The sequence below is a fragment of the Globicephala melas genome, chromosome 12 (assembly GCF_963455315.2).
Source record: "Globicephala melas chromosome 12, mGloMel1.2, whole genome shotgun sequence".
In the NCBI taxonomy this organism is placed as follows: Eukaryota; Metazoa; Chordata; class Mammalia; order Artiodactyla; family Delphinidae; genus Globicephala; species Globicephala melas.
In genome coordinates this window covers 72943028-72963626 of record NC_083325.1, presented here as the reverse complement: position 1 = coordinate 72963626, position 20599 = coordinate 72943028, and positions in this window count along the sequence as shown.

The window sequence follows — 20599 nt, the reverse complement described above, 5'->3', positions numbered from 1 at the left end:
AGGGGAGGGAATACATACTGTAAGAGCAGTTTAGCAAGCATGACATGGAAGAAGCTGGCAAGGCTCTGGCAGCCTCTCTGGACTGATTATGGGTTAAAAAGAAAAGACAGAAACTGAGAAGAGGGACGTTGGGAAAGGGCAAAGGATGGGAAAGAGACATTAGTAAAACTGTAAATAGATACAAGGATCTAACATGTACTCCTCAGAGTTGAATTTTGTTGCCTCAGAGTTGAATTTTGTTGGCCTGAGTTTGAAATCTAGGAAATAAGAGTGAAGAGGCTTCCAAATTGACCTAGGAAATGAAATCAACCTTTGATTAGGAGAAAAACTACTCAGGAGTTTGAGAGACAGAGAGAACCATGAGGAAGGTACATGACAGGAGGCAAAACAGGGAGACTGAAATCCACAGATGCTGTAAGAAAAGTATTTGGGGGACTTCCCTGGTGGTCCAGTGGGTAAGACTCCGCTCTCCCAAAGCAGGGGGCTCAGGTTCGATCCCTAGTCGGGAAGCTAGATCCTGCATGCTTGCCGCAACTAAGAGTCCACGTGTTGCCAAGAAGAAGTCTGCATGCCACAATTAAAGATACTGTGTGCCACAACTAAGACCCAGCTTAGCCAAAATTAAATAATTAATTAATTTTGAAAAGAAAGGTATTTGGGATGTAAGTATGGAAGAAGTAGACTGGTTCAGAAGCTGAGAAAGCAAGCTTCAGGACTCAGAGAAGAAGAGTAGAATGGGCTAAGCCTTCACTGAGGACTTATTAGAGTGTACATATAACAATAGTAATAAAAGTAACTTAAATTTTTTTAATATTAATAGCTCATTTAGTGGATTCTGCTTACATACCAGCCACTGCACTAAGTCCTTTTCATAAATTTATTTTATTTTATCTTCATCCCAAACCTAGGAGATGGATGCTACACTTATTTCCATTTTATAAATAAAGAGGCTAAGGGAAGTTAAGCAACTCCTCACACAGTCACATATCTGTTGAACCAGGATTCAGCTTAGGACCCTCAATCACCAAGCTCGTTTCCTTTTTCCTTATGGTATATATGCAGTTTTTGGCCCGAGAGAGAAAAGTAGAGGACATCTAGAAGTCATGAAACTTTCTTGCTGTGTGTAAGAATTTGAGGAGCTGGAGAAGTTTAAAACATTTACAATAACTCATTTCAAGCTTTCCTAAGAGAATCACTGTAACATACACCCAAATTCAACTGATTTTTCTACCTCCATTATTTCCACCGGATGTAAGCTATGATCATCTCTCTCCTAGATTACTGCAGTAGTCTCCCAGCTTCCTGCTTTACCCTTATATCGCCTATTCTTATCTCAGCAGCTACAGTGATTCTTTTAAAATGAAAGTCAGATTATGTCACCCTTTGTCTTAAAACCCATCCAGAGGCTTCATATATCACTTGCATAAAAGCCCAAGCCCTTATAATGGTCTACAAAACCCAACATGATCTAGCTTTCTACCTGGCCTCACGTCCAACCTTGCTCCCCCTTGATCATCCCCCTGCAGCCACACCAAGCTCCTTCCTGTTCCCAGGGCCTTTGTACTTGCTGGTCTTTCTGCCAGGGACACTCTTCCCCCAGATGCCCCTCACTTCCTTCAAGTTCCTGCTCAAGTGTCATCTTATAAGTGAGCTCTTCCTTGATCATTCAAAGTAAAATGGCACCTCCTCCCAGAACCTCCATCCCTCTGCCCCTATTTTATTTTTTCCTAGAGCACTTATCACACTCTGACCTTCTAATTATTTATGTTTGTTATCCGAACCCACCCCAGAAACATGAGCTTCACAAAAGCCTTTTCCTTCACTGATTTATTTCCAATGCCTGTAACAGTGCCTAGTGTGGGTTCAATAAATATTTGTTTAACAAATCAATGCAAAACGGGTTCCGCTTTAGTGTTGGCATATCCTTGATAGTTTATTATAAATAATGAAAAGCCTAACTAATTATTGTGAGAGAAAGAAGCAGGACCTCTGGTGGGAAAAGCAGAGAAGAGGTTTCTAAGTTAGGAAACTGAAGGACAGCAACAGAGGGAGCGGATTGATAAGCAACAAAGGAGATGCTAAAATCATTCTGTTCCATGATGAGAAGCTGAGAACTCTCAGGAAAAAGAGAGAAGCTGGGAGTATATCTCTTAGGCCTCTCTGAGGTCTATTCCTTTGGTTATTGACGTATGGAAGCCTAGTAACACAGTTTCCGAGAAAAATCCTATAACCCATCACTGTCCAATCAATTGGAGCTTTGAGTAGAGGAAGGTGATGAGGAATCTGAATAGTCTTGGGTTAGAAGTTATCCACTTAGATTGCCAGGCACTCGGAAAAGGCATGATGGCCAGGGCACAGGCACTTATGTTAATGAATCTCATCATTTCTAGGTGTATGTGTGTGCGGGGGATACACACTGTGAAAACTGCTGCATTACTTCTGAGAATTTAGCCATTCATGTCGAATCTCCTTTAGTGAATCACATCAGCACACACTACCTGATGTGTTTCACAAAGGTACCTTTGACAACTTTGAGGTGATTTTTAGGTCAAATATAACATGGTTAAATATGTCTATTATTGAAGTCCCGTTTAAATCCATCAAAAAAAGCATCTTTTTTTTTTTCAAGAATACTGGGTGTGTTTTTATGGGATTCATTGTACTAGAAGGCCCTGATACTTTAAGTGAATTTCATTTTAGAGGTGTTGATTGTTTGCAGATGCTCAGTATGGGACAACAGAAAAAAGTTTTTAGAAGTACTTTTAAAAAGTTTTTAAAAGTATGAATAAAGAACTCAAAGTCACATAAGGACAAAGTCTAACCAAGTCTGGAGAGTTTAGTGTTTAAGAAAATGGGATTCTGGACTCAAAGTTTGAAAGCTTGTTGTACAATATTATCTGGGGCAAATGATTGATCTCTCCAAGCTTCCATTTCTTCATCTGTGAAGATGAAAAGTGACCCCCCCACTTAGAGACCATTTGTGAGCAGTAAATAAGATGGTTCATGAAATGCAAAGCCATACATTGGCAAGCAGTCCATAGATGATGATGTTCATCACCTGTTCCTTCTGCTACTGCCCATTTTCCCCAGTCCTCTCTTTGGCTCCTTTAGCTTTGTCAAAACTACAGTAATGAGACCCATGCATAAAACATTTGATATCAACCACCCAGTAAAATAAATCTTCTGGTCTTTGCTATCCAGTTTGGTTCTTTACTTATTAAAGACATCAGCTGCTTTAAAAATTGAGTGAACTCTTTTGATGCTTTAAAGATCTTGCTTCACAGTCTTGTTTTACCACGTATGTCTTTGTGATCCCAAGGACCTGGCATCTCTATGCAAAGTCCCCCCTACATTTATTGTCTACAAAAGCAAGAAACCACAGACCCCCTCCAAAACTATTCCATTTTGTTTTTCATTTGCTTCTGGTGTCTATTACAGCCTCTGAAAATACATTATCTTCTTCAGTTTAAATAAAACAAGTGGTGAAACCATGTAGCCTGGAAGGAAATAAAGATTCTGGAATGATTTAATAGCATTTTTAATTTTATAAAACTTAACATATTAATGATATGTAATTTAACTTATGCAAACTGGGCCACTGGATAATCATATCTTGAATAATCCTTCTCCTTTATTAAAAAAATTAATAAAGTGAGAGTATTATGAAGCCTAAAGCCTTTTTTTTCCCCTCCCAAATTATGATTGTGCTGCAACTGAAACATGTTTGGAAATAAAATCAATCCACCTCAGCTTTATCAAGGACAAACTGTACCTCTCAGAGGACCGATGTCTGTGCACAGGCAGAGGGTGGACAGCCCAAGCCTGACCCACAGAAAGTGTGTCTTTAGAAATCATGACTGCAGAGGTCAGAGGCTCAGAGAAACAGAACAGTTGGCTTCTCATTGGTCTCCCCAGTGTCTTCTCATCTTAGCTTATTTCATTTTCTTGGCAAATGCTGGTAGCATATCACTAAGTCTTTTTAACACTTCTTCATTCCTTATTATTTCAGTTTCAAGATCATTAATAAAACAGCAGCGTGAAAAGGCAGCACCCCAGGCAATCCACAGTGATAGCAGGTAGGGTGGCTGCCTGACTTTCACAGCCATTAGCATAGATGAACTTGAATTTCATAAATAGGGTATAAACTTCATGGAAGGATAATTAAGGATAAACACTATTTTTTGCCTCTATTGAATGTCAAAGCAAAAATAAATTTATAAAGATTCCAGTTTCTTCTATTTTCATTAAAGTTTACTTTCCTGTTATAAAGCAATCATACTCATGTTAGAAAAATTGAGAAAATATGGAAATTGTAGAGAAGAAATTAGAACTTTACCTAGTTCCCAGAGTTCCTTTTCTTCCAGATTTTTTATATACGGACTTCTTTTAACTTTTTTTTTTCTGCTTAAAGTCTTGTATATAATTTTGCAGCCTGTTTTTCTCACTTAATGCTTCCGTATTTCCCCTTCTGATTTTGGCCCAACCTGACTATCTGGTTAGTGATATTTTTTTGACCTGAATAGGTCCTCCAATAGTCAAAATAATTCTTTTTGTCACACTCTGGATCATTCTTCATGAAACTGATTACGGTCAAGCAAAGATGGACCAGCTAAGGCTTGAACCCCAATCACCTGCACTCTAGTCCACTAACATTGTGGTTTTATACTCTAAGCAGAAAGCATCATGGGAAACGTATCCAGGCATCTATGTGGTGGTGTGGGTTTTACTTCTTACTTCAAATGGGAAACTTTAAAAAAAATCTAAGAACAGTTCTAAAAGTCTTAAGGTATTTCTTGTATTCACTCATTCTTTCACAAGAATGTCATAAGTAACTTCTATGTACAAATCTCCATAGCTGTGACCTTACTTATAGAAGCAGCTTAAACATTAAACACACTTGTCCAAGCAAAAAAATGTTGATGTAAGGACAAGAACCCAGATCGCCTGTCTCCTACGTCCTTTATCTCTGGTTTCTTTCCAACAATACTGATATGGTCTTCATAGCTTCAACCTTGGCAGTTGCTCACCTATGCCTGGCACTGTGCTCAGCCCTAGGTAATGCATGAATCTAAGACACAGTGCCTGTTCTCACAGGATCACAGTTTTACTAGAGAAATAAAACTAACATGCCTGAAAGAATTTGAGTTTTCCACCTTTTAAGGTAGGAGTTTTCAGAAATAGGAGGGCTGGGACTGAGAGAGGATTCCTGGACCAAGTAGGGTGCTTCTTATCTGCAATCGTCCCACAGTCCCTTCCTGCATTTTCAGTATTTGATTTTCAGTATTTGATTTCCTTGCAGGAAATCACTCCATGTGTATCTACTGTTCTAGTGAAGTCACTAGAAGAGGTTAAACCAGCTGGAGGAAGATTTGCCCACAGGTCAAGTCTTGGACACTTCTGACTAAAGCATGAACTATTTTGCAAGCTTGGACCCGTGTTTCCTAAATAGGGTTCCCTCCCTCAGGGTTCTTTTCAAGCCTAGAGTTATGTTCATCCTCTAGTATGTATGAATGAAAGGCTTAAGAGACACCTTTCAGAAATTTGTAAGGTCATTTGTTTCTTTAAGGTACGTGCAAATATAAAAGCAATCCTTTCCCATAGCCCTATAACCACCCAGTTCATGAAATTACATTTTCCAGTATTGTCAGTTTCAGTATTATCAGTTTCTGAATACCCTAAACCAAGATGAGTTACTGAACTAAGAGAAGGAGTAATAATAATAGACAATTTTATTAAGCACTTACTATGTTTGAGGTACATTTGCAGATACTTCATATGTTTTAAGTCATCTAATCTTCACAATATATTAGAGCAGACTTGTCCTGAGCCCGGAAGTTTGGGTCTGTATGAAAAACTCTGTGTTATTCCTCCCTGAAATCTCATTCATTATAGGCTGTCTTCCAAAGGCACTGACATCTAAGAATTTTAGGGAAAATTTCTAACATTCTATTTGTCAAGAACATTTTGGACCATACTTAACAGAAGAATGCCTCCAGTCAGCCATTAATTATTTCAAATGCACTAATTTTTAAAGCAGCTGTGTGATCCCAAAGTGCAACATGTAAACTCTGAAATTTCCATATCTCTTTTCAACAAATAGTGTGTGCTCCTGGGAGAAGACATTTGCTATTGAGTGCATTTAGATGAAAACTGACATTTCTTATGGGAGTGCATTAGCCTGGGCTAGTATGGTGTGAAACAAGACCACAAATTCATTATTTAACAGTTCAGTTTTAGCAAAAGTGGTGACATGAACACTGAATGTTCATACTCAAAATCACTTCCAGCTCCCTAAAGAGATGCCTTAGATGGAGAATAGAATAGTTCAGAAGGAATAATGACAATGGAATATAGCTTTGAAGAGGAGAAAAGAAAAAATTAGAATTGAATAAAAAAAATAGAGTAGCAACTTCAGCCATGTCTGTTCTTTAGAATAAGCATCTCTTGAACAGACAATGTTTCAAGCACATAACAGCTTTAATTTTATGCAGATTATATATTTACATGCTAATAAAATGGGAACTGGCTTGGTGGGGACACTTATTGCCTAGGACAGAATTATTAATCAATATGTCTGTCTAAAGCTGTCACATCAATTACTAAAAGCCATGTAGAAAGTCAGATTTGGCCATTGTCATCTAAATTCTCTTCAGGACTATATTTTACAATCAAAAAATGAATGAGGTATAGCCAAATCCCAGTAGTCAGGAAGGGAGTGAGGGAGGGAAGGAGGAAAGAAGGAAGGAGGGAAAGAGGGAGGGAGGGAGGGAAGGAAAGAAGGAAGGGGAAGAAAGAACTCTCTAAATTTCTTCACAGAGAAGATACACAAACAATGTCCCTTGAATTATATCTGTCCACACTGTTTGGTGGGCAGCCTGCCTCACAGCTGAACCATTCTGGAGGGCTGGTTTGACTTGCCATCTAAGACAATGCCCCCAGCAGGCAAATCTGGAGTAGCATTTTCTTACACCCTGATTGATTTTGATCAGCCCAGTTCTGACTTTTTCTTTTTTTTTCTGTTAGTGTAAGACAGACAGATCACCAGAAACAAAGGATTTCTATTACAACTTAACAAATTTTAAAACAAATTTGGCTTTGCAGATTCATCTATGACACCACTGTCAGGACCTTTAAGTTGCTACCAGCCCCCTCCACCAGGTTCACATCTTTCTTGGGCTTTTTTTTAAGACTTTATCTACACGTTTAGGTAGAAGCGGGGAAAAGCTGACCTATAAATATCCTTGAAACTCTCAGACTTGGAATCAAGTTCTCTTTAGTACATCTTTAGAGAAACTAGAATTTTCCTGTCTTGTGCAGGAACTTGACCCTTTTTACGCATGAGATTTGGCACCTCCATTACCAATTTCTTGCAGATATACCTTTTCTCCATGCCCCAGCCCTAATAAGAAAAGACAAATCTCAAAGGAAGCTTAAAATATTTAATGACTTTGACTTTTAAACATAACCCAGATTAGATAGTAATGTCAAGTGATAATTCAATACACCAAAATATAGAACGGAACAAAACTTACTCTTTTATAAAGTTTAAACTCTAGTAAACTCTCACAGATTTAGGGTACTAGATATGAGAAGGGAAAGGAGACTATAAAATTTGAGATCATGTTCAAGTAAAGACAACGCATAAATACAATTCCACCAAGTGAAATTTAATAAAAACACATTTATTTTAAGAATGCATATCATGTAAAAGGATAAAAAGTACACGTGTGGAAGAATTGACCTAAATTATATAAATTGACTAAAACGGTAAGGAGATCATTTTTTAAACTATCTTTTAAAAAGTTTTCTCAGCTAAACTAAGAGAGTAGATAGAGTAGAAATCAGGGCCAAGATCAAGCCACAGGAAAAGTATGGTTAGTGTCTGACTGACACTTCTCTTGCTGACACTGGATGTCACCACCACGAAAATGAATTCTAAATAGTCTTAGCATCTCTGTGTCTTTGGGGCAGGAGAAGCCAACTGGCAAAGCCTAGGACTTAAGATTGCACCTTTTCAACAGAGGGAAGGAGAAATGGAGCCTCTGGCTTTCTGTAAATTCCAGCCTTCCGTCAAGATTCACAAAAGTGAAATAACCCCCAAGCAGGAAGGGTTTGAGATACTTAGGCAGACTAAATCTAACAAATGTCCCCTACCTGAAACCAGCTTAAGTGCTCAGTGTGAAATTTTAGACTATTTAAAGAGATTTCGGTATATTCAAGTAGAGAAAACTCATGAGAAGTGTCCCCCAGCAGAAATTTACTTGAACTTGCTTTAATGAGTATGAAAGTGTCACCTACTTGGCATACACAGATAATTCAGTTTAAGTCCTTAAAATTATCTTGTTTTCCTTGAAACAGGCCTCCTTTCACTCTCAATTGTGATATCAGATTTGTAAGACTAATTCTTCAAGACTTGTACAAAGGAAAATGCAAACGAGTTAAGATGAAATTATTTACTGTAGATTTTAGGGATCTACACTCTGTGTGTGCATATGTATATGAGAGAGAGCGAGGTGTGGGGCAGATTGGTTTTTGTTTGAGAATGAATGGATGTGGTTAATAGTTTCCTTATGATTAACACTAACTAGTCATGCCTATATCAATGAGTACAATTGTAAGGCAACTAACTTTAAATGTTTTCATTAGAATGTTTTAAGAATTATCATCATTACCAGAGACTTTATTCTCTGATTCCTTTTTGATGGATATAACTTTTGAAGCCTGATTCAACCCAATGCCTTACTTGATTTGATCCAAATGTTAATGACAATACTTAAATCAATGCTCTATGTGCCACTGAAACTCTATGGATGTGTGGAGTTTATAATAGTGAGTAGTTAAGATTGGTAGGTATTTAAACATTGAGAAGCAGCATGTTAACTCTTTAGAGATGACACTTTCAGATCTGCCAAGGGAATCCAGGACTTCTATACCCTGAAGTATCTACCTCTAAAGCACCCTCACCCTTACCTTAATCTGAGCCTTGCTTAAATGCTTCCTTATCACTTGAATCTGCTTTCACTAATTATCAGTCACAAGAAATAATCTCATAGTAAGTATTTTCTCAAAATCATATATGAGCAACATGCTTGTAGTCAAATTTTGGCTCAAAAATCTCTCTTCTTCACCTTCACCCTTCTCTTTCCTTCCCTGGACCTTAACATCAGTTAATGGTATTGTCCCCCTTAAGGTTTAGGATCTAGTTCTCCAAACCCTCTTCTCTCAGGGCTCTAATCTAAAACAGTATCAGGTGAACTTCTCATCAGCAAACAATACATTCCTTATGGGATTGTGTTATATTACAGATGTATCACCCTAAAGAAAGTAATTTGAGACTTTTAACTCTGATAGGATTTGGCTAGTTGAAAAAGTATATTAGATATATATTAAATAACCTGAGTAACATTTTATATTCAATTCATTAAAGTGTGTCACTTTTTATGCATTTCAAAGTGTATCCTCAGTCTTTGGAAACAGAGAGACATATATCTATGTACATACATGCAGATATATGTGGAAATACATTTTTTTTCTGTCATAGTTAGATACTCTACACAGAGGAGCTATGAAGGTCTGAGCCACAAAATCATACAAATCTTAGGTATTAGTAGTCTGGTTTCTATAGCACAAATACTGTTGCATGCAGCACTCAAATATTCAGCATAATACCTTATAATCTGGCATGCCTTTGACCCCTCTAAATTTAACACCATGTGGTTCTTATTCTGCTTAAGTTTCTTTTCTTACCAAAAATTAAATCTACTGTTTACCTTCTTGTTATATTCAACTACATTCGATAGCCATTTATGGAGCACTTACTACATACCCATCTTTCAGCAAATGACTAAGAATAGAAAAATTTTAAACAAAAATAAAACAGAGCCTCACCCTCAAAGGTCAACTGTTAGAGAGATGGAGAAATAAACAGGTAATTATAGGCTGTGTATCATATGACAACAGAGAAACTCAAAAGGCTCGAAGGAGGCATAGAGGAGAGAACAATCTTACCTGGAGTAGGGATCAGAATTCTATTCCTGGGAAAGATCTGGGCAGCTGTGAAGGAAGAACACCTTTGTAAAGCTTTTTTTTTTTTTTGCGGTACTCGTGCCTCTCACCGCCACGCGCCCCCCTCCCTCCGCGAAGCACAGGCTCCGGACGCGCAGGCCCAGCGGCCACGGCTCATGGGCCCAGCCGCTCCGCGGCACGTGGCATCCTCCAGGACCCGGGCACGAACCCGCGTCCCCCGCATCGGCAGGCGGACTCTCAACCACTGCGCCACCAGGGAAGCCCTTGTAAAGCTTTTGAACCTTACTTAACCTGCAGATTTTAAGCAGGAGAGTGATGTGGTCAGACTTAAAAGTTTAGAAATTTCACATGGGAAACCGTGAAGGATGAATTAAAGAGGATGAGATAGAAGACAGGAAAGTCAATTAGAAGCTGAGGAGACAGGACGGGCAAAAATTAGTGGCCAAAGAGATAAAGGTATGATGAGAGAGACGAGGAGTTGACAGTGAGTTGTAGTTTTCTGAATTCATTGAGAGGGGGAGTGAAAAAAGGGAGGGAAATTGTTCATTTGAAGACATGCCTTGTTTCCGAGCTTGGCATGAGGTCTGTGGGTGTGCAGTGAAATACAGTGTGAAGGGCCATATCTAAATTTCAAAAAATAGAGGTGAAGTGAAGATGTTCAGACATTAAAAAATGTATGTTTGCTTTAGTGGACCATTAGGCTTTAGTGGTCCTTCTGGCCCTAAGAACGATTAGATGACAAGTAATTATATTTTGTGGGGCTAAATCATCTCTCTTCAAGTTTGGTCCTTTGCAGGATGTCAAACCACCAGTTCCACATGTTCAGCAACTAGATCAAATACAGGGACACCTTGACTTTGTACACCTCCTGCCTTAGCTGAAGTATAACTGATTTTCTTTCAATTCATTCTAAAGAATATTTATCTCCATTTCAATTCAACCAAAATTTACTGAGTGTCTACTTGTGATCACTCCTTGGGATAAAAGCAAGAGAAAGAAAGAGAAGAAAACAGAAGATGTGATAAGGAGAAGAGAAAATAAATTGTCAGTATTTTGTAGTAATTATTTTGTGACAGGTTCTATATACAATATCTGATTAAAGTCAGAATCTCTGTCTTCAAGGGTATTAGGGTTGAGGGGGTGAAGAAATAAGGCAGAATTAAGATCATTTTTTATATTTAAAATATTTTAAATAAAATTTTTAATTTTTCTCTAAACTGAAAAAGTAATTTTAAAACTATAACTGACATCAAAGTCAGTGTGTGTTGCAGAAATCATGTACATTTAAGGCATAGATATTATCAGAAGCCAGCTGGTCTTTACCACAGGTAGGACTCAAAGTAGAAATATGAGCAAACATTCAATCAACAGGACAGAAATAATTTGAAAGCAACAAGTTGTTTCTCATTTTCTTGAGGGAAACTTTTCTCCCTAAAAATTCCAGTAGCTCGTAACACAAAACAGCTTCTCTTCCTTATCACAAAGGCTCCAGGAGGCCCTTCTCCCTCATATTTAATGCCACGTGCCTGCTTGAAAAGGAGCAGGTTCACTCCTAACTCCCCGGCCCATCAGATAGCAAAGCCGTGCCTTGCATTTGTACTTGGGTCTCACTAGTCTTTCCTCTAAGCAGACTTCAACTATTCTCAGAACAATCCTTGCCACCAAACTGAGCTCAGCTCTTAGAAGTTAATTCAATGACAATTTGTGTAAAGCATCTTGCTCCTCCTTCGCATAAAGAAAGGAAACTACCAAAGGTCCCACTCATTGGTGGAAGATTTGGAATTTCTCATCACTGTTATCTAATAACAATTTACTTATCCATAGCTTCATCAGCCAAAAAGCAACCCATCCAACACTCACGTTCGTTAATTGGAGAAAGTTAACTCCATCAAAAGAAACTGAGAATTACTAAAATCTAGGTCCTGATCAATCTGTGTTGTTTTTTTTTTTTTTTTTCACATGGAAGCAAACTCCTTATGTATTCTTAGCCTAACTGCTCAGAGTTTTGGTTGGTAAATACCGGCGAAGCATGTGTAGAATCAATATGCCTATAAAGGCATGAAATACAATTTAAGGAAGGTCAGTAGGCAGAACGATTCTAAGGGGAAAATCCTTCCTTCCAAGGTGTAACAACATTTAGTCACATATTCTCTTGAAATAACAGATTCCATAGCTATCCCTCTAGGAAATGAGTTTATGTAAACGAGACCATTCTGCTTTGTGCTACTGAAGTCACAGAGTATACCAGCTGTTCATGATCCCAAGGCTCAGGTGCATGATGTCGGTGAGTGTTTCATAAACCCCAATATTGGCAGGATTCAGCACCTACTGTTTTCTTTTCCCCCTCTCTGAAAAAAATTTCATACATTATATTTCGTTGTACCAATTTTATTTTTAAAATGTAGCTGTATTTAAATGCCACGATTCATCTTATAATGGTACTTAAGGGGCTTTTGTGGCACTGTGCCAGATTTATATTATTAGAACCTAGGCATTTGCAAATGAACCTCTTTCAATTAGTGTTTCAGGAAGCAATTAAACTGTCTAAAGTGTATTAATGAATACACTGGAATTGGGAAGCCGATCCTCCTAATACCCCCATTATTAATGCACCATCTGCTTTGCTGCCTTAGGAGCATTCAGGATCTCTAACTTCAGGTCCACAAAACCCAATCGTATATTCAGAAAGGTCACAGAAGCATAAGTTTGTAATCAGGCTCAATATCCTATATATAATATTACAGATTAAGTACATATATTTTTATTGGATTTTTTTACAGATGCAAATGAAGATGCATATGGGTTCTTCTTTTTTTTTTTTCATTCTGTGTTATGTGTCAAACACTAACAGCTCTGTGAATAAAATCCTGGATCTGATATTCCTGCTAAAATCATGATTCTGTATGTACCCTCTGTGATTTTTAAGGATATCATTAGGATCCCTGATGAGGTTGTCTTTTTTCATTAATGAAGGATGTTGCTACTTGCTACTTGCTACTGAGTTGCAGCCTTTTTCACAGGGAGTGGTCCAGGTGCTGAGACATTTGCTGGTGCCTCTTTCCAATGCTCTCCTCAGAGTCCCTGCTGCAGGACAAGGTTCTGGAGGAGCTATGCTTCCTGAGATATTTCCTGTTGGCTTTACTACCAAGAGAAACACAGGGCTGCAGGATACAGACTAGAGAGAGGACAGAAGTATGGGCAGGGAAGGCTGGTGTTTAGCACCACTCTGCTCCACGCTGGAAAGTCACCAAGTCACCAATTCCAAAAACATGCTGGCTTTGGTGATTAATTGCTGCTGAGGCAGTCAAAAGGGAAGAAGAAGACATTCTCTGCTTTTACAGAATTTAGAATCTAGTACAGGAAAGAGGACACAGGCCCAAGGAAGGCTCGTGAGCTGAAACAGGAAGGTTGGTGTGGAGTGGATGAGCCTAGGAGGAGTCTGGGGAGGAGAAGGACTCTATGGGATATGTAGGATTTAGGAAAGTAGAGAGAAAAGAGAACTTTCCCACAGAACCTTGGACTTCTCCTACCTTGTTTTCATTAACCACTGTTATGGGTTAAATTGTGTCTCCCCAAATTTATATGTTGCAGTCCTCGCCCCCAGTACCTCAGAATGTGCCCTTATATGGGAAAGGGGTTGTGCATATATATTTAGTGAAATTAAAATGAAGTCATACTGAAGTAAGGTAGACCCCTGATCTAATATGATTGAATGTCCTTAGAAAAAGGGGAAATTCAGACCCAGAGGCACACACACAGGGAGAATTCCATGTGAAGATGAAGGCAGAGATAGGGGTGATGCAGCATAAGTCAAGGAACAGCAAAGATTGCCAGCTGCCACAAGAAGCTAGGAGAGAGGCATGGAACAGACCCTTCCCTAACACCATCAGAGGGAGCACGGCCCTGCCAACACCTTGACCTGAGACTTGTAGCTTCCAGAACTATTAGACAAATACATTTCTGTTGCTTACACCATTCAGTTTGTGGTATTTTGTCCCAGCAGCCCTAGAAATTAATGTAAGTGCTATCATAGTAAATTATAAAATGCCTGACTTTCCTCTTGGATGATAAGCTCTTTGAAAACAAGAACAATGTTGATTTTATCTTTTTTTATTGCAAGCCCCTTATATAATACATCACTGGGTTTATAATGGGTGCTCAATAATTCTGGTTGAATGACTGAATTACGATGAGCAGTTCACGGAGAAATTTGGAAAGTTCGGGTGACAGAAACAGCCTGAGACAGAAGGACAATTCTGGCAACTCCCTGGATGGGAGTGAAGGGGCTTTAGAAGAATCTGTGAAATTTTGGAACTCTGTATTGGCTTCTTCAGCAGGGAAGAGGGAGGGTATAGGAAGGCTAATCGGGTCACAGATCCCCCATGTCCTCTGCTGAGTCTTTGTTCATGCTATTTCTCCTCCAGGGCAGGCTCTTCAAGACCTAATTCATAGGATATAGCAAACACACACACACACACACACACACTCATGCACACACACTCATGCACACACACTCAGGTCCAGCTCTGCTAGCACGTGAGTACAATCATGTGCCTTTGCCATTTCTTCACCCACTGATGGCTCATTCACTCAAAGTCACAGGGAGTTCCCTTAATATAGGAGATCTGCTTCCTTATTCACCTGTCCTTTCAGAACTGTGCATTTCAGAGATAGAAGGTATGTTCAAGGGCAAGAATGATGAGGTGAGAAAGCAAGAGGAGAGATGTAGGAAGAAAAACTCATTTGCTAAGCTGAAATCCTGTTATGTGTTGGGCTCTGTGCTGGGAACTTCAACCACATCAACTCACCCAGCTGGATATTATAAACCCCAGTTTACAAAGGAGAGAGGGAGGCTCAGAGAGGTACGGTTATCTGCTCCAAGCCATGCATCTAATAAGTAAGATGGCAGAGGTGTCACCCAGGTCTATTTGATTCCAAAGCCCCTGTTCCCTTTCTACTTCATTAAATTGCCTCTTGTTCTGGAGGCAGTATAAAATCAACACTCCCTTCTGTGCCCATGCATCCTCTCCTTTTATTCTTGTCTGTGCCAGACTGGCCCTTTAAATGAGCTGGCCCACTCATCTTCTGCCTAGCAGCCAGCGCAAAAAAAAGCTGGCTTCAGACAACAGTGGTTTACCAAGCCATTTCCCAGGTTATTTCTGTCTCGTATGTTATCTATTCATCTGATTACTGTTCCCTGGTCCCTCAGATCTTTGCCTCTGGTCCCTCGGCTCCACCCTGTTAAAACTGGTTTACTGACCATGGGCTCCCCACTCCCCACTTACCTCCACTTGCTCCTCTAGATTTTGTGTCCCCTGCAGCCATGGGATAGAGGTCCCCTCCCTTAACTGTATTCCTACTTTTTTTTTTTTTTTGCGGTACTCGGGCCTCTCACTGTGTGGCCTCCCCCGTTGCGGAGCACAGGCTCCAGATGCGCAGGCTCAGCGGCCATGGCTCACGGGCCTAGCCGCTCCGCGGCATGTGGGATCCTCCCGGACCGGGGCACGAACCCACGTCCCCTGCATCGGCAGGCAGACTCTCAACCACTGCGCCACCAGGGAAGCCCCTGTATTCCTACTTTTAGTGGATACGCCTCCTCCATCCTCACCAACTAAGCCAATCTTCTTCCCTGGAACAGATAAAGAGCATTTGAAGGTTGCCCATCAACATGATGATGGGCATGTGAGAGAAGAAGGGTCCTAGAACAGGATCCAGGTGAACTCACACAATACTGGCCTTATCACCAACCAGATATGTAGTGTAGAGGAAGGCATCAGTTTCCTATTATAAAAAATAGGGTGTTACACAAAGGACTTGTGAGGTTCCTTCTGCAGTTAACAATCTATAAGTCTCTGTTAAAACAAACGTACAAAACAAGGACCTTTATAGCACCATAACAGCTGTGTTTGCACTTGGCCATCATTTTTAAAAAAGACATTGGGGGACCTCCCTTGTGGTGCAGTGGTTAAGAATCTGCCTGCCAGTGCAGGGGACACAGGTTCGAGCCCTGGTCCAGGAAGATCCCATATGCCACAGAGCAACTAAGCCCGTGCACCACAACTACTGAGCCTGCGCTCTAGAGCCCACGAGCCACAACTACTGAGCCTGAGTGCCACAACTACTGAAGCCCATGTGCCTAGAGCCCATGCTCCACAACAAGAGAAGCCACTGCAATGAGAAGCCCACGCACCGCAATGAAGAGTAGCCCCCGCTCGCCACAACTAGAGAAGCCCGCACGCAGCAACAAAGACCCAATGCAGCCAAAAATAAATAAATAAAATAAATAAATTTAAATAAATAAATAAATAAGACATTGGTGACTTACAAAAGAAAAGCATCTCTTTTACATACTTGTTTGAACTTTTGAAAATCAACTTTGGGGAAATAAATCACACTGCTCTGGTCATTACAAGACTGTACGTTAGGAAATATAGTCTGTCCTGGAAGGATTAAGGAGAAAAACATGTAATGTAGGACGGAGGCATCTGCCAAAACAGTGACTTACTGAATGCACCCTATGTGGACACATTTCCTAGTTTCACTTTTGCATATGGTGCCTGTCAGGATGCTTTTGCATGGAATATGCAGCATTTCCATGTCTTTTTGGCAAATGTTTATTTTCAGTACCTACTCAAAACTAGTGATGAATAAGAACTCAAGGTCCTTAAATCTAGAGACTGCAGGGGTTCTGCTCGTGGAAGCTTTAGAGTTGATTTGATGGACACTATACATACTCATGTGCAAATATCTCATTTCTTAGAAAGTCAGATAACTAATTTATTATATGATATTTTGTCTTGTCAGTAGTAGGTTTACAGCATTTTTTACAGAAAATACTTTATTCTTTTTTAAATAGGACTCATTTGGAGAAAAGGCAGAGAAAGAATAAGCAAAATATATTTCACTTCTTCAACTTCAGTAAAACCAGTTCTCCAGTCACCATGTTAGAAATTCTCCCCTGGAATATCTGAATAGCACAGTATAACAGTTCAGTCATTTGTCTCTGAAGCCCTTGGGAAAAGTACACAGAACTGCTCCGGGGTTATATCCTAATAGCTTCTCATTAATAGACGTGAAGGGATTAATGTTCCTCGTAATCTCCCTGGCAACTTATATCACTTATCCTTTTCCCAATTCAATGCCATTCTCAATTATTTTTTATCCTTTAAATAATCATTGAAATTCCATTTCTTCCATGAGGCTTTTCCTGAATAATGGGGAAAAAGTGACTTCCCTTCCATGCAAGGTGACCAACCATCCTGCTTTGCCAGGACAGTCCCAATGTAAAAGACCATGTTCTGGGAAACTTTTCAGTCTCAGGGAATGTTCATGACTGATATGGATTGAATTACGTCCCCTCAAAATCTTATGTTGAAGCCTAACTCCCAATGGGATGGTATTTGGAGACAGGGCCTTTGGGAGGTAATTAGGGTTATAGGAGGTCATGACCTGGGCATCCCTCATGATGGGATTAGTGTCTGTATGAGAAGAGACACCAGAGGGCTCTCGGTCTGTCTCTCTTTCTCTTTCTCTCTCTCTCTCTCTCTCTCTCTCTGTCAAGTGAGGACACAGCAAGAAGGTGCCTGTCTGCAAGGCAAGGAAAGAGCCTTCATCAGAATCTGACTGTGCTGGCACCCTGATCTCAGACTTCCAGCCTTCAGAATTGTAACAAACACATTTCTGTTGTTTACGTGGCCCAGTCTGTGGCACTGTGTTATGGCCCCCAAGCTGACTAACGCAGTTAACCTACCTCCGTGTCCTCCCTAGGGACATATAACTTCCAAGAAGTATTCTTTTTATATGAATTTTTATTACCTCCAATACACTTGGCATCACACATTTAGGAGTGTATCCTGAAGGCTGGAGAGGGGATTAGTCATTTGCCTGTTCTTAAATAGTTTTAGATCCCAGGGCTACCTGGTTTTTGGTTATGTTGGCCAGACCACATCTGACACACTCTGTACCATTTCCTAATCCAGAGCCAGGCACTTGTATTGGGTGGACCCAAGAATGAGGCTTATTTCACAGCTAGTGATTAGAAAAATGGAAAATCGGTAAAAGTTACTAATTCTCAGACATTTCATTTATCTGACATCAATCAACAAGCAAGTATTTACTGAGATCTCCTTTGGTTGGCTTTTATAGGCAGGAGTTCAGGATGGATTTTTTTTAAAAAATGGTTTCTAATCCAGCTTTGGCACTTCCTAGCTGTGTGAGCTGAATATTTGCTTAATCCCTCTGAGTTTTAGTTTCTTTATCTCTAAAATGGATATAATTATATCTTCATTACAGGAAAGCTATAAAAATTAAACAAAGACTAGCAATTAGTGCATAGTGTCCTGTAAATATTAACTAAAATATGTAAAATAACTAATAAACATTGTAAAAGTAGCTATAGACTAGCACAGTATTTTGAAAATACTAGTTAAACTTAATGAATGAATCCAGGCTTGTGCTCAGTATAATGAAGGGCACAGAAGGAGAACAGAATAGAATTCTTCAAGGTCTACTTAAACCTGCAAGCATTTCACACTGTTTCCTAGGCATCATTACCCACATCCGTCTGCACATCGAAGCTTCCCACATAGATAGCTCTAGTCCAGATCTCCCCTCAAAAGTCCTGACCCATACGTTGCGCTCCACTTGTATGACTGAAAAATACATTAGACTCAACAGTATCAAGACATATCGCATTACCCCACCCCCCCACCCCCATCTCCAATATGGTTCTCTTTCAATCTCTTCAGTGAATAACATCTCCTTCCAACTAGTGTGCATGCCAAACACCTTGGAGCCACCCTTGGCAACTTACTCCCCTTACCTCCCACAGTCATGTCATCACAGAGTCCTACTTACCTTAATTCCTACATCATTCCACCCCCTCCATCGCCACTACTATCACCCCGTCTGGAGCTGTCAGCGTTTCTTCCCTGGACTGTTGCAGTAACTTTCTAAATGATCTTCTTAAAGTCTTCTCAAAACTCTTGCTCTTATCTGATCTTTTATCAGATAACCTCAGAGTGACATTGGCAAAACAAAACTAAGGCCATGGTCCTACCCCACTACAAAGCCCTCAATGGTTTCCTATCACTCATAGAACAAAGACCCAAATTCTTCACAAGGTCTACAAGACACGACCTGCCTGAGCCCTGCCACCTCTGCAGCCTTTTCTCATAGCTGCAAATGCCCCACTCTCCAACTCACATTGATCTTCAGGTTTCCATCATGGAGCTTTATGTGTTTGCTATTCCCTGTGGTAGGAACATTCTACCTCTCGCCTACCCTTTCCTAAATAATTCCTGATTATCCTATCTATTTCAACTCAAAAATTACTTTGTCAAGAAGAAGCACCCTACGAGTTCTCAAAATACCTGCTATTTATCCCTGGGAAAGCATTTAAAATAGTTTTCAATTTTATACCATTTGCAATTACTTATGTCAGTGTCCTTCACCAGAGCGTAAGTTCTATGAGGGTAGGTGAACACTTGTGTTCACCATTGTGCCATGGATCCTATTCCAATCCATGGCATATAGTAGGTGCTCAATAATAATTTGTTGATGAGGGAGTGAACAAATGGGTGAATGAATAAACAGCAAATGTTACAGCCAGATCATCACTAAGCGTCAAAGTACCTGGCAAAAGAGAGTAAGAAGAAGAAAGCTGTGGAGGGTAAGGAAGTACTCCCTGGAAAGGCAATAATCAGAGAAGGGAATGCCGGAGAGGGTGGAACCGGGAATAGAATTTAGATAATTAAAGAGGTGTGGATGGGGAGGTTGTTTTCCAGGTATTGACATTAAAGGTCAGAAGTCTTAGAGGCTGGAATAAGCATTTCATATACAGAGAACAGCGAAGAGATTCATAGCCTACCACAGGAGACTGAGTGTGTATAGTTACGTGACCAGAGAAAAAGCAGGGTACCGATTTCAAAGTCTGAGGGATGCACATTATTTGTCTTTATTTCCAGCTATGATTGGTGTTTCAAAGGGGTGGTTTAAATTAAAGCAAAAACTGAAAGTCTTCTGGATGGACAGCGATGAGCAAAAGTTCTTTTGCAGGGAAGGACTGTCATCTGTTTGTTTGGGCTGATACAGGCTTTTGTCTCACTCTATGGAGACAAATGACTCTATGTCTTTCTGCCAGTTACACTATTAACTGTACTGGCATTTTATTTCTAAGTCAAGGGATAATCTGAGGCCAAACAAAGAGGAAGCACTGAGAAGAGGCCTTGCCACGGCTGCTGACTACCTGACGTCTCAGAATGAAGAATCATCGCCTTGGAAATATTCCGAGCACTTCCTCTATACCCCAATCAGAGAACTGTTACAGTGGGACTCAAAAGTGAGTTTGTTCAATCTCCTATCTCACCACAAGTTTAAAGAATCATATCCCAAGCATTTAAAATAATTAAAACCCACTCTTCTCATGATCATTGACAAAGATGCCTCGGTACACCTATGGACATCAAAACAGCCTCTTGTGCTGCTTTCCAAATGAACTGCAGGGACTAGATTTTATGATATAAAGTGCAGTATGAATTGGGGAGGAGGAAAAGTTGTGGTGGAAATAGTCATG